The sequence below is a fragment of the Rutidosis leptorrhynchoides genome, chromosome 11 (assembly GCF_046630445.1).
Source record: "Rutidosis leptorrhynchoides isolate AG116_Rl617_1_P2 chromosome 11, CSIRO_AGI_Rlap_v1, whole genome shotgun sequence".
Classification (NCBI taxonomy): Eukaryota; Viridiplantae; Streptophyta; class Magnoliopsida; order Asterales; family Asteraceae; genus Rutidosis; species Rutidosis leptorrhynchoides.
Genome location: NC_092343.1, coordinates 45,495,836 through 45,508,103, shown reverse-complemented (window position 1 = coordinate 45,508,103; position 12,268 = coordinate 45,495,836).

Here is a 12,268-nt window from a genome sequence, read left to right as displayed (position 1 = left end):
TTATGAAGGTAATAAGTATGGTGCTGCTACTACTGCATACAAACTCAATATCTTTCCTGACAACAGTTGGCGTTTATGTGCTGCTGCTGCTGATCATAATAATAAAGGAAATAATAATGTTGATGATTTGTCTTGGCAAGGTTGGCTTAATAGTAATGCCCCTGTATTTGTCAAGTCACTTGTATCTCCTTATACTAATCTCGGTGGTGGTAAATTAATAAAGAAAAAAAAAAGTAAAAGAAGAATAACAAGAGGAAAAGGATAGATAATTAATACATACCATCTTCTTATTATTTATTATGAACAAACGCTTCTTTCTCTAGATGTGTGATGGTATGTATGTATGTATGTATGTACCATATATTCTAGCTGCTCTTTTGTTACTACTACTACATATCATGATGACGGTATCTTTGTGATGATGATTGATTTCTTATGTTGGTAATAAATCGTGTTTTTTTAATGACACTTGTGTGTGCAATCTTGCCATTTATTATATATGGGCGAACTGAGGCTATAATTTATCGCAAAATGTTCAAAAAATTAGCGGAAAAGGAACGGGTCAAACTGGCAGCAAGTCATCAAAAGTGTATGTTTAATGCATACAACATTTTACATTATTTTCTACTAAGATTATTATTTGTAATTTAATCAACACAACAGATATGGGTAAGAAAAGAACATATAAATGTTGATGCATGTTGAAATGACACGTTAAACGACGTGGTATGACCCCTTATTCAACTCGCCCAACCCGCCCATCATGCAACCTCTAGAGATTAGTATCATTTAACCAGTAAAAAGACATACAATATGATTGAAGTTAGTAAAGGTGGCAATTTCAACCCATCATGCCACCTCTAGAGGTTTGCAGTTATTATTAGCTTGAGTAGCTTCAATGGTTGCAACACCATCAAGAGAAAGATCCAATTCTTTTGAAATTATATTAATACTTTGTAACAAGGTGCTGCATTTTATTCAAAATAGCATATGTTAAAGTTAACTAAAGGATCAGATAAAAGTTTATTCTAATATGATATAAATTAGATAAAGCTCAGCATCATTAACTGTGTATTCGGATTGGCATTTAAAACTAAATATGAAATATTAGATAACCAGTAGTAACTAGTAATAGAACAGCTGCATGGACTGTTTAAATTCGGTTTTAAGTTAATAATAACCAGATCATCATTTCTTTGATTTCTGGGCAATTTTTTGATTATTTTGGTAACTCGAACAATAATATAACCAAAAAAAATCCTTAAGTTATGAAAGAATAAATTAAAAATATCGATTGTTTTATAAATATTTTAGAAGTTACAAAATACAATCTAAAACTTCAACACTTAACATTTATCAAGTATTGCAGAGGCTGCAAATGAGAAAATCTCTAAAAAAAAAAGAAATTAAAGTTAAAATGATTTTAAGATGAACAGAACCAAAATCCCTTAATCTGAAAATTAATTTAAAAAATCGGTTTTGTCTGACAAACACCTCATACATATGCCAGGCAATTGAGAGCCATACTCTCAAATTTGAGTCAAATGGGTCAAGCTTTTGGGTCAATTGGGTCTTGAAAAAATTTAGGTCTGACAATGTAAACCAAACTTTCAAAAAAGGTCCAATGAGTTTTTCTTCAACCTATTGGGTCTTATACAAAATACAAAAGAACGGGTCAAATGGGTATCAAATCATAAAGTTCAATAAACAGTGACAAGTCTAATGGGTCTTGTGAATGTGTCAAATGGGTCGAGCATAACAAGATTCATACATCAATCATTTATGAAAGCATGCATGGTTAGATCAATAATAATAAAAAAAACCTCTCTCTTCTTTTTCTCTCCATACGAACGACTTCTCCATCTTCAATCTAGATCTAGGGTTTTGATCTTGGTTTGCTGCAACCTGCTTCATCCTTCATCTACCATCGCCATTTTGTAAGTCTTCCATTCGATCTCCTCTCCGACCATCGGCACCTCGCCAGTGGTTCGACTTTTTTCGCTTTTTGTCCAAATAATCTTCAACCGCTGCTATCCTTTCTTGGCTCCGGCTTCCACCGTCGTTGGTCTGGTTTTTGGGGTAGTAGGCGGCGAGTTTCCTTGTGAAACTCTACTTTCTCCTTGGTCGGATTTCTGTTATGTTCTTGTTAGGGTTATGATGGTTGGCGGTGGTTGTTGTGTTTTTTGTTGAAACCTGTTGAACTTGGCGGTGTGACTTTCTCCAGCGGCCTTTGAGTGGTTGGCAGTTGCTGGGTGCCGTGATTGGTTGCTAGCGACTGTAAACTGCCTATGGCGGCTGTTGGTTGCGGACATCATTGGTTTGGTTTGAGGCGGCTGACACTATTGACGACTGTCTGGTTGCGACTGCCAATGGCTGATGATGGTGCTGGTCGTATGCTGGTGGCTGTTGGTTACAGGCAGCGGCTTCCGTCGAATCCTCGCTGCTGATTTGTCGACTGCCGGGTTTTACGGGTTTGTAAATGTTTTCTGAAAATTTGGTGAAGATGGTCGGGTTCTGTTTGGTTTGACTATGCGCTGCGCGCTGGTTGGTTGCTGCTTGACTGCTTTGTTCATACCTCTCCCGTAGTCTAGTCCATTCGTGTGGGCTCGATGTCGTTGTCGACGTGTGTTGACTTAGTTGACCTCGGAAAATTGATGTTTATTGGAGTGGTTCTCTCGGGTTCATTTTTTCCGATCGAACGGGGGTTTGTTCTTATTTGACGGGCTTGTGGTTCTCTGGTTTCGGAGTTCTTAGAGGTTTTTCGGGTACGAGAGGTTACTTTGATTTGCAGGCCTCCGGTTAGGTGCTGCTGAAGTGCTCGACGTTCATTTTAGTGTGCAGCTTCTGAGTTGTGGTAATAGCGGTGTTAGATACGAGCCCGGTTTTATGTAGTGTTTAGACTTAGGTTTGGTGGGTTGCATGAATGTATTGTATCTTTCAATTTCATTTTCAATCATTTTCAATCATTTTCAATGTGCTCGCTCTCTTTCAATGTTACCGTCCAATGTGTTGGACGATCAGAGCGTGAGACCTTTCAATTGTTTTCGTTTGTGTACTCCACTGGATCTTTACGATCTTTATATATATATATTAATATTTTCGCCGAAAAATAATAATAATAATAATAATAATAACGATAATAATTGTAATAATCATAAAATAATAATAATAATAATTATAATAATAATATCAATAATAATAATAATAATAATAATAATAATAATAATAATAATAATAATAATAATAATAATAATAATAATAATAATAATAATAATAATAATAATACTAATTGAATTTACATGCTCCGCTCACAAATGGTATCCGAGCCAGACATCTTTTCGGTGATGAAGAGATGGATCAGACACTCGATTTTTCCAATTATAATATATTAGTATCAGCTACTTTTAATCTAGTCGATAACGAAATGGTTATTTTAGAACAATCTAACATACACCTAGATGATGACTTTGATGATTATATACCGGACGAAGATTTTAGTTTTGATATATATGAAATAACTGATTCCGACTATATATATGATAATACCGATTGGAATTATAATTCTTCATAATGAGTAATAAAGAATTTTTGGTCTTAGAAGATACACACGATTTATTAAAAATAGATAAAGATTTAATAAATATCAAGGAGACTATTATGTATTACGGAGGAAAAAAACTTAACGAATTAGAAAGTATAAAATTATTGATCAAAGAAAATAATAATATAAGATGTCAAGAGAAAGATAAAACCAAGTCACAAGACCCTTCAATACAACAATTAATCAATATGAAAATACTTAAAGGCTATAAACAATGACATCTGAAATTGAAAGTGAAATATTTATTCCCCCGTATATAGATAATCTAGTAACAAAAATAGGAGAAATGAATATAAACGATAATTTTGTAAATGTTAAACCCAAAATAAAACAAGAAGATTGGGTCCCCAACGTAAACGATATACCAAGTAGTAGTACATAAATACCTATAAGAAATGAATTTAGAGGTTCAACACAAAGTTATGCTGCTGTAAAAACAACTATGAAAACGGAAGATAATTATAAATCATACGAGAGTATGAAAAATGAACCTATTAATCCTTTTGGAATATACTTAGATGACGACTGTGTTAATAACACATATGAAGCCATTGATAAATGAGAAACTGCTTTAAGAATAGTTGTCTCAGTTAACAAAATGGATTTAGAAACAATTAAAGGATTTTTAGAAAGAACACTATTAAAAAGTGCCTTAAGATTCTGGCAACATCTAGACCCATCTATTAAACATAATATATTTAATCTTGATGAGCCTGTAGCTAACATATTAACTCGAGCTGTAGAAGTCTTTAAACTAGAATTTTGTGGTGAAGGAAATCTTATAAAAGATCCCGCTATGGTCAAAAAATATTTCACTGACTATAATTATGTGACATATGCGAAATAGATAGATATATACGTGTCTTTCAAGACTATTATTATCATATATATAATCAAGTTGATAAAATCGAAAATTATTTACCGTTATTTTTTGCTAAAATACCTGACCCATGGGACAAAAATTAATAGACACTTATAATCCAGGAACTAAAGATACAATAGGAAAAAGAATTACTCATGTGAAAGATAAATTAAGCGAATGGTGCGCATATGCATTTTTAGCAAAAATGAGTAATAATTTAAAGAAAAAAGTATCCTTATGTTGTAGTAGCCCAAAAAATGCCTATAATGATAGGGTGTGATAGCTCTTATTATTATGGTAAAATAAAATGAAAGTATAAGAAAAGAACTCACATTAAAAGAGGACATTTTAAGGAAAGAAAAACTAGATATTATAAGAAAAAATGTTATACTCAAACAAATAAACCAACATATAAAAGGAAGAAAAATCCTAAATAATGCACATGTTATATATGTAAGGAGAAAGGTCATTACGCAAATAGATGTCCTAAAAAAATTAATAAAAACCTTAAGATATTTGAATTAGATAACGATATAGAAGAAATGATAAATAATGGTGAATTTATACCTATAGAGAATTCTCAAGATGAAGATTCCAATGAAAGTATTTTTGTTTTAACTGAAGCAGAATATACATCTAGCGAAGATGAATAAATTGCATATAGTGAAATGTCCCGTTCTTATTGATTAAAAACGTTCCATATTAATTGATTTCGTTGCGAGGTTTTGACCTCTATATGAGACATTTTTCAAAGACTGCATTCATTTTAAAACAAACCATAACCTTTATTTCATCAATAAAGGTTTAAAAAGCTTTACGTAGATTATCAAATAATGATAATCTAAAATATCCAGTTTACACACGACCATTACATAATGGTTTACAATACAAATATGTTACAACAAAATAAGTTTCTTGAATGCAGTTTTTACACAATATCATACAAACATGGACTCCAAATCTCGTCCTTATTTAAGTATGCGACAGCGGAAGCTCTTAATAATCACCTGAGAATAAACATGCTTAAAACATCAACAAAAATGTTGGTGAGTTATAGGTTTAACCTATATATATCAAATCATAATAATAGACCACAAAATTTCATATTTCAATACACATCCCATACATAGAGATAAAAGTCATTCATATGGTGAACACCTGGTAACCGACATTAACAAGATGCATATATAAGAATATCCCCATCATTCCGGGACACCCTTCGGATATGATATAAATTTCGAAGTACTAAAGCATCCGGTACTTTGGATGGGGCTTGTTGGGCTCGATAGATCTATCTTTAGGATTCGCGTCAATTAGGGTGTCTGTTCCCTAATTCTTAGATTACCAGACTTAATAAAAAGGGGCATATTCGATTTCGATAATTCAACCATAGAATGTAGTTTCACGTACTTGTGTCTATTTTGTAAATCATTTATAAAACCTGCATGTATTCTCATCCCAAAAATATTAGATTTTAAAAGTGGGACTATAACTCACTTTCACAGATTTTTACTTCGTCGGGAAGTAAGACTTGGCCACTGGTTGATTCACGAACCTATAACAATATATACATATATATCAAAGTATGTTCAAAATATATTTACAACACTTTTAATATATTTTGATGTTTTAAGTTTATTAAGTCAGCTGTCCTCGTTAGTAACCTACAACTAGTTGTCCACAGTTAGATGTACAGAAATAAATCAATAAATATTATCTTGAATCAATCCACGACCCAGTGTATACGTATCTCAGTATTGATCACAACTCAAACTATATATATTTTGGAATCAACCTCAACCCTGTATAGCTAACTCCAACATTCACATATAGAGTGTCTATGGTTGTTCCGAAATATATATAGATGTGTCGACATGATAGGTCGAAACATTGTATACGTGTCTATGGTATCTCAAGATTACATAATATACAATACAAGTTGATTAAGTTATGGTTGGAATAGATTTGTTACCAATTTTCACGTAGCTAAAATGAGAAAAATTATCCAATCTTGTTTTACCCATAACTTCTTCATTTTAAATCCGTTTTGAGTGAATCAAATTGCTATGGTTTCATATTGAACTCTATTTTATGAATCTAAACAGAAAAAGTATAGGTTTATAGTCGGAAAAATAAGTTACAAGTCGTTTTTGTAAAGGTAGTCATTTCAGTCGAAAGAACGACGTCTAGATGACCATTTTAGAAAACATACTTCCACTTTGAGTTTAACCATAATTTTTGGATATAGTTTCATGTTCATAATAAAAATCATTTTCTCAGAATAACAACTTTTAAATCAAAGTTTATCATAGTTTTTAATTAACTAACCCAAAATAGCCCGCGGTGTTACTACGACGGCGTAAATCCGGTTTTACGGTGTTTTTCGTGTTTCCAGGTTTTAAATCATTAAGTTAGCATATCATATAGATATAGAACATGTGTTTAGTTGATTTTAAAAGTCAAGTTAGAAGGATTAACTTTTGTTTGCGAACAAGTTTAGAATTAACTAAACTATGTTCTAGTGATTACAAGTTTAAACCTTCGAATAAGATAGCTTTATATGTATGAATCGAATGATGTTATGAATATCATTACTACCTTAAGTTCCTTGGATAAACCTACTGGAAAAGAGAAAAATGGATCTAGCTTCAACGGATCCTTGGATGGCTCGAAGTTCTTGAAGCAGAATCATGACACGAAAACAAGTTCAAGTAAGATCATCACTTGAAATAAGATTGTTATAGTTATAGAAATTGAACCAAAGTTTGAATATGATTATTACCTTGTATTAGAATGATAACCTACTGTAAGAAACAAAGATTTCTTGAAGTTAGATGATCACCTTACAAGATTGGAAGTGAGCTAGCAAACTTGAAAGTATTCTTGATTTTATGTAACTAGAACTTGTAAAATATATGAAGAACACTTAGAACTTGAAGATAGAACTTGAGAGAGATCAATTAGATGAAGAAAATTGAAGAATGAAAGTGTTTGTAGGTGTTTTTGGTCGTTGGTGTATGGATTAGATATAAAGGATATGTAATTTTGTTTTCATGTAAATAAGTCATGAATGATTACTCATATTTTTGTAATTTTATGAGATATTTCATGCTAGTTGCCAAATGATGGTTCCCACATGTGTTAGGTGACTCACATGGGCTGCTAAGAGCTGATCATTGGAGTGTATATACCAATAGTACATACATCTAAAAGCTGTGTATTGTACGAGTACGAATACGGGTGCATACGAGTAGAATTGTTGATGAAACTGAACGAGGATGTAATTGTAAGCATTTTTGTTAAGTAGAAGTATTTTGATAAGTGTCTTGAAGTCTTTCAAAAGTGTACGAATACATATTAAAACACTACATGTATATACATTTTAACTGAGTCGTTAAGTCATCGTTAGTCGTTACATGTAAATGTTGTTTTGAAACCTTTAGGTTAACGATCTTGTTGAATGTTGTTAACCCATTGTTTATTATAACAAATGAGATGTTAAATTGTTATATTATCATGATATTATGATATATAATATATCTCAGTATGATGTATATACAGTTAAATGTCGTTACAACGATAATCGTTACATATATGTCTCGTTTCGAAATCATTAAGTTAGTAGTCTTATTTTTACATATGTATTTCATTGTTAATACACTTAATAATATATTTACTTATCATTTAACATAATTAACCAAGTGTATCAATATCTTAATATGATTCATATGTACCTAGTAAGACGTTGTTATAACGATAATCGTTATATATATCGTTTTCGAGTTTCTTAAATTAATAGTCTCATTTTTATGTATATAACTCATTGTTAAAATACCTAATGAGATACATACTTATAATAAAAATATGTTAACTATATATATATAACCATATATATGTCATCGTATAGTTTTTACAAGTTTTAACGTTCGTGAATCACCGGTCAACTTGGGTGGTCAATTGTCTATATGAAACATATTTCAATTAATCAAGTCTTAACAAGTTTGATTGCTTAACATGTTGGAAACATTTAATCATGTAAATATCAATCTCAATTAATATATATAAACATGGAAAAGTTCGGGTCACTACATATAGCATCTACTAGCTATACCAATACAGATAAAGATGTTATAAATGAACAAAATGAATATTTAGGTTAATACAGACAAGATGAATTAATAGACAAAAAGAAGTAAAAAAAAAAAATACAACATGAACATTTTTCATTATCTAATTATTCTGGTTTTAAAATAAATACTTTGCAAAAACTAAGGATAAGACCCATAAATCATAATTTATTTTACGGATTAAATATCCAAGAAAGAGCACTAGATATAAATATAACATATAATAAATTTATGATACCTTTACTATCTAAAAAGGATATGCAAAATAAATTACAAAACATAAAATCAAGTATTAGAAATACTCTGGGTTAGGTCTATATAGGAGCTATTCAGATAATTATAAAATCTACTTTTAAAGATGGAATAGACACTCCCAAAGATTTAGCAATAATGGATAATAGAATCCAAAATAGAGAAGAAGCATGTTTAGGAATTTTAAGAGGAAACTTACAATATGGGAGACTTAAGTTCAATATATATCCTAGGATATCTTATAATATACAAGATAGAGATTTTGATAAAACCCTAAGTCTATAACAAGATTTTAAGAGAAAGAATTTCTTTAAACAAAATAATAAACCTTATTCCATAACTTATGCAATATCATATGCTATATCAAATACACATCATTCTGATTGCTTTACGATTAAAGATACAATAGACTTTCCTTTTTTATTTAGTGAAGTATGCCAAATATAGATACCTACTTTAGCTAGAATTGAAGAAATAGATAGTCGACCACTAAATTTAGATTTACAAGATAAACCATTATTATTGAATAACCAAATAGCTCCCAGAATGTCATTCTCCAATAAAGAAGTCATTACTCACCCCATAGAAAGATTATTTACTTCAAATATATTTAACGTAATATTAGAGAAGGATGAACTTTTAAAAAATTACAAAATTCAAGGAGAATATTATAACGGTATTAATTTTTCTAGTGTAAAAATATTAATAAATACATGAGTAAATTCTAATTATATAAATCGTAATTTGTGTGAAAAGTTAATAGGATATAAATTAAGTGAACCTCCCCCAATATAAAAATTTTAATGGTGATATGCATGAAATAACTGAAGCCATTGAAACTATTCTATAATTTGGAAAAGATAAAATACCCGTAAGATTGTTGATAGAAAATGAAAGTGGCGATGATCCTTTAGAAATATTATCGGGATTAACATTTTTAGAAAATGTTAAACCATATCAGATAAGTTCCTATGGATTAAAGATAACATTTAATCAAAAATTAATATATATACCAAAATGACGAGTCCTGTAGGTATTTATATCTCAATAGGAATTACATATAAAGATTACAAGGCATAATATTTTGCTGCTTTTATTGATAGTGGAGCAGGTGTTTGCGTATGTAAACCTGAATGCTTTCCTGAAAAATACCACCAAGATTTATAACCTTTTAGAAAAATTTCATTTTTAAGAAATATTATTTTTTTAAATAGAGGAATAAAGAACCTTTAATTTTAATCGGATCATTTATAGTAAAATGTTCTCCTTTTTATTTTCATAATACTGGTTCACATGTGTTATTAGGAAATAATTTCCTACAAAGATTTATTAAAGTAACTTTTGATTTGTTAACATACCAATTAATCTTAAAGACGTCTTGTCATAGATTAATTGTAGTTAAGAAAATAAAAAAGGCCTATTCAAGACATTTTCCTCTTAATTTTAAACCAGGGCTAAATTAATAAGATATTGGATATAAAGAAAACTAGTTATATGGAAAAGTTTACCTATCCTAATATGTCAGGGAGAAAAACTTTTGAAGTACCAGGTAAATTTAAGAAAATTAGATATAAATATAGAAAATTTAAAAGAAAAGTTAAAGAAACTTTATAGTGAAAATCCATTACAATTTTGGAATAAAAACCAAATAATGGAAAAATTAGAAATGAAGGATAAAGATATAGATATAAGAGTCAAACCTATGAGATATAGCCCAGAAGATCTGAAAAGATTTGTGGCTCTGATACCATTTGAATAATAATAATAAGAATAAGAATAATAATAACAATAATAATAATATTAATAATATTAATAACATTAATAATATTAATAATATCAATAATATTAATAATAATAATGAAATTCAAAAATAAATACTCCATTGCTAATAATGTCTTTGTAATTGAATGATATACACATTGATAATTTAAATATGGACACGCCTAAAACATGAGGATGTTTGGAAGTGATCTCAAATTCAATCGTAACTAGTTAGTAAGAAAAATTGATATTGTGATGACCCGTCCTAATCCACCTGGACGAATACATCAACATCTGGTCCCATTGCGAGGTTTTGACCTCTATGTGATACGTTTTGTAACATTGCATTCGTTTGAGAAGGTATTTCATAAATGAATATATAAATTCCAGGTTTTTAACATCTGATGATTCCTACGTATAGAAAATCACCATTTAAATGGTTTACAATAATACATCTGTTGACAATACAGTCAAAATAAGGTACATGGTAATGGTTTGGTGAATGCAAGTTTCTTGTATATAGCATGTATGACTCCAAGCACATATCTTGTATCACGTATAAGCAAACAGCGGAAGACATCTAGAAACCTGAGAATAAACATGCTTCAAGTGTCAACACAAAGGTTGGTGAGTTCATAGTTTTAATATTACACATAATCCGTATATCAATGTGGATTACAAAAGTTCAGTTGTTTCATTCAAAACGTTTATCAATATGTTTTAACATTTCATTGATCACAAGATCTCAGTTGTTTTATTCAAAACGTTTATCAATAGGTTTTACATAAAAGGTGGACCACAAGATTTCAGTTGTTTCATCCTTAACGTTTATCAATCGGTTCTACAAAATTGAGCACCCTGGTAACTAAGCTTTAACGTCTATAATAAGTACCCCTTTTTTAACATACATGCAACCAACATGTACAATACACTCAAACCAACGTGTACTAAACTCAAATAGCATACGTCTGTTTTATAGTTCAGGCTAGGGTTTCTATACCTGGAACAGACGGGGATGTCAAGCCCTATGGATCCATATATAACTACTCGCGCCCACCAGTTTTTATAACCTGCAGTTACTAGTTACCAAAACTAAGAGATTTTCGGTTCAAACTCGGTGTAGAATTTAGTATGTACTTGTATCCATTGCGTTTAAAATAAAGTGCATATATTCTCAGCCCAAAAATATATATTGCAAAAGCAATTAAAAAGGGAGCATATGAAACTCATGCATATAAATATTGTAAAACAGTTAATAAAGCATTTGCATGTATTCTCAGCCCAAAAATATAGATTGCAAAAGCAATTAAAAAGGGAGCAAATGAAACTCACGCATATAAATCTAGTATTTTTAGTATTTATAAACAGTCGCATGTATTCTCAGCCCAAAAATATATTGAGTAAAAGGGATCATATGAAACTCACTGTTTAATATTGATATACAATATTGCAGGAAAACACGTAGACGCATCGGAGATGATAAACACTAGGTTTGATTCACAAAAATACCCCCGAACATTACCCATAATTTCCTTAGTAATAGCCCATATTTTCCTTAGCTCTAGCTCGCTCGGAAATTCGTTTTGAAAATTACTTGGACAGCACTCCGTCGTAATATTTTATGTACATTATTATTTTTGTATCGCAAAAATAATAACACTAATA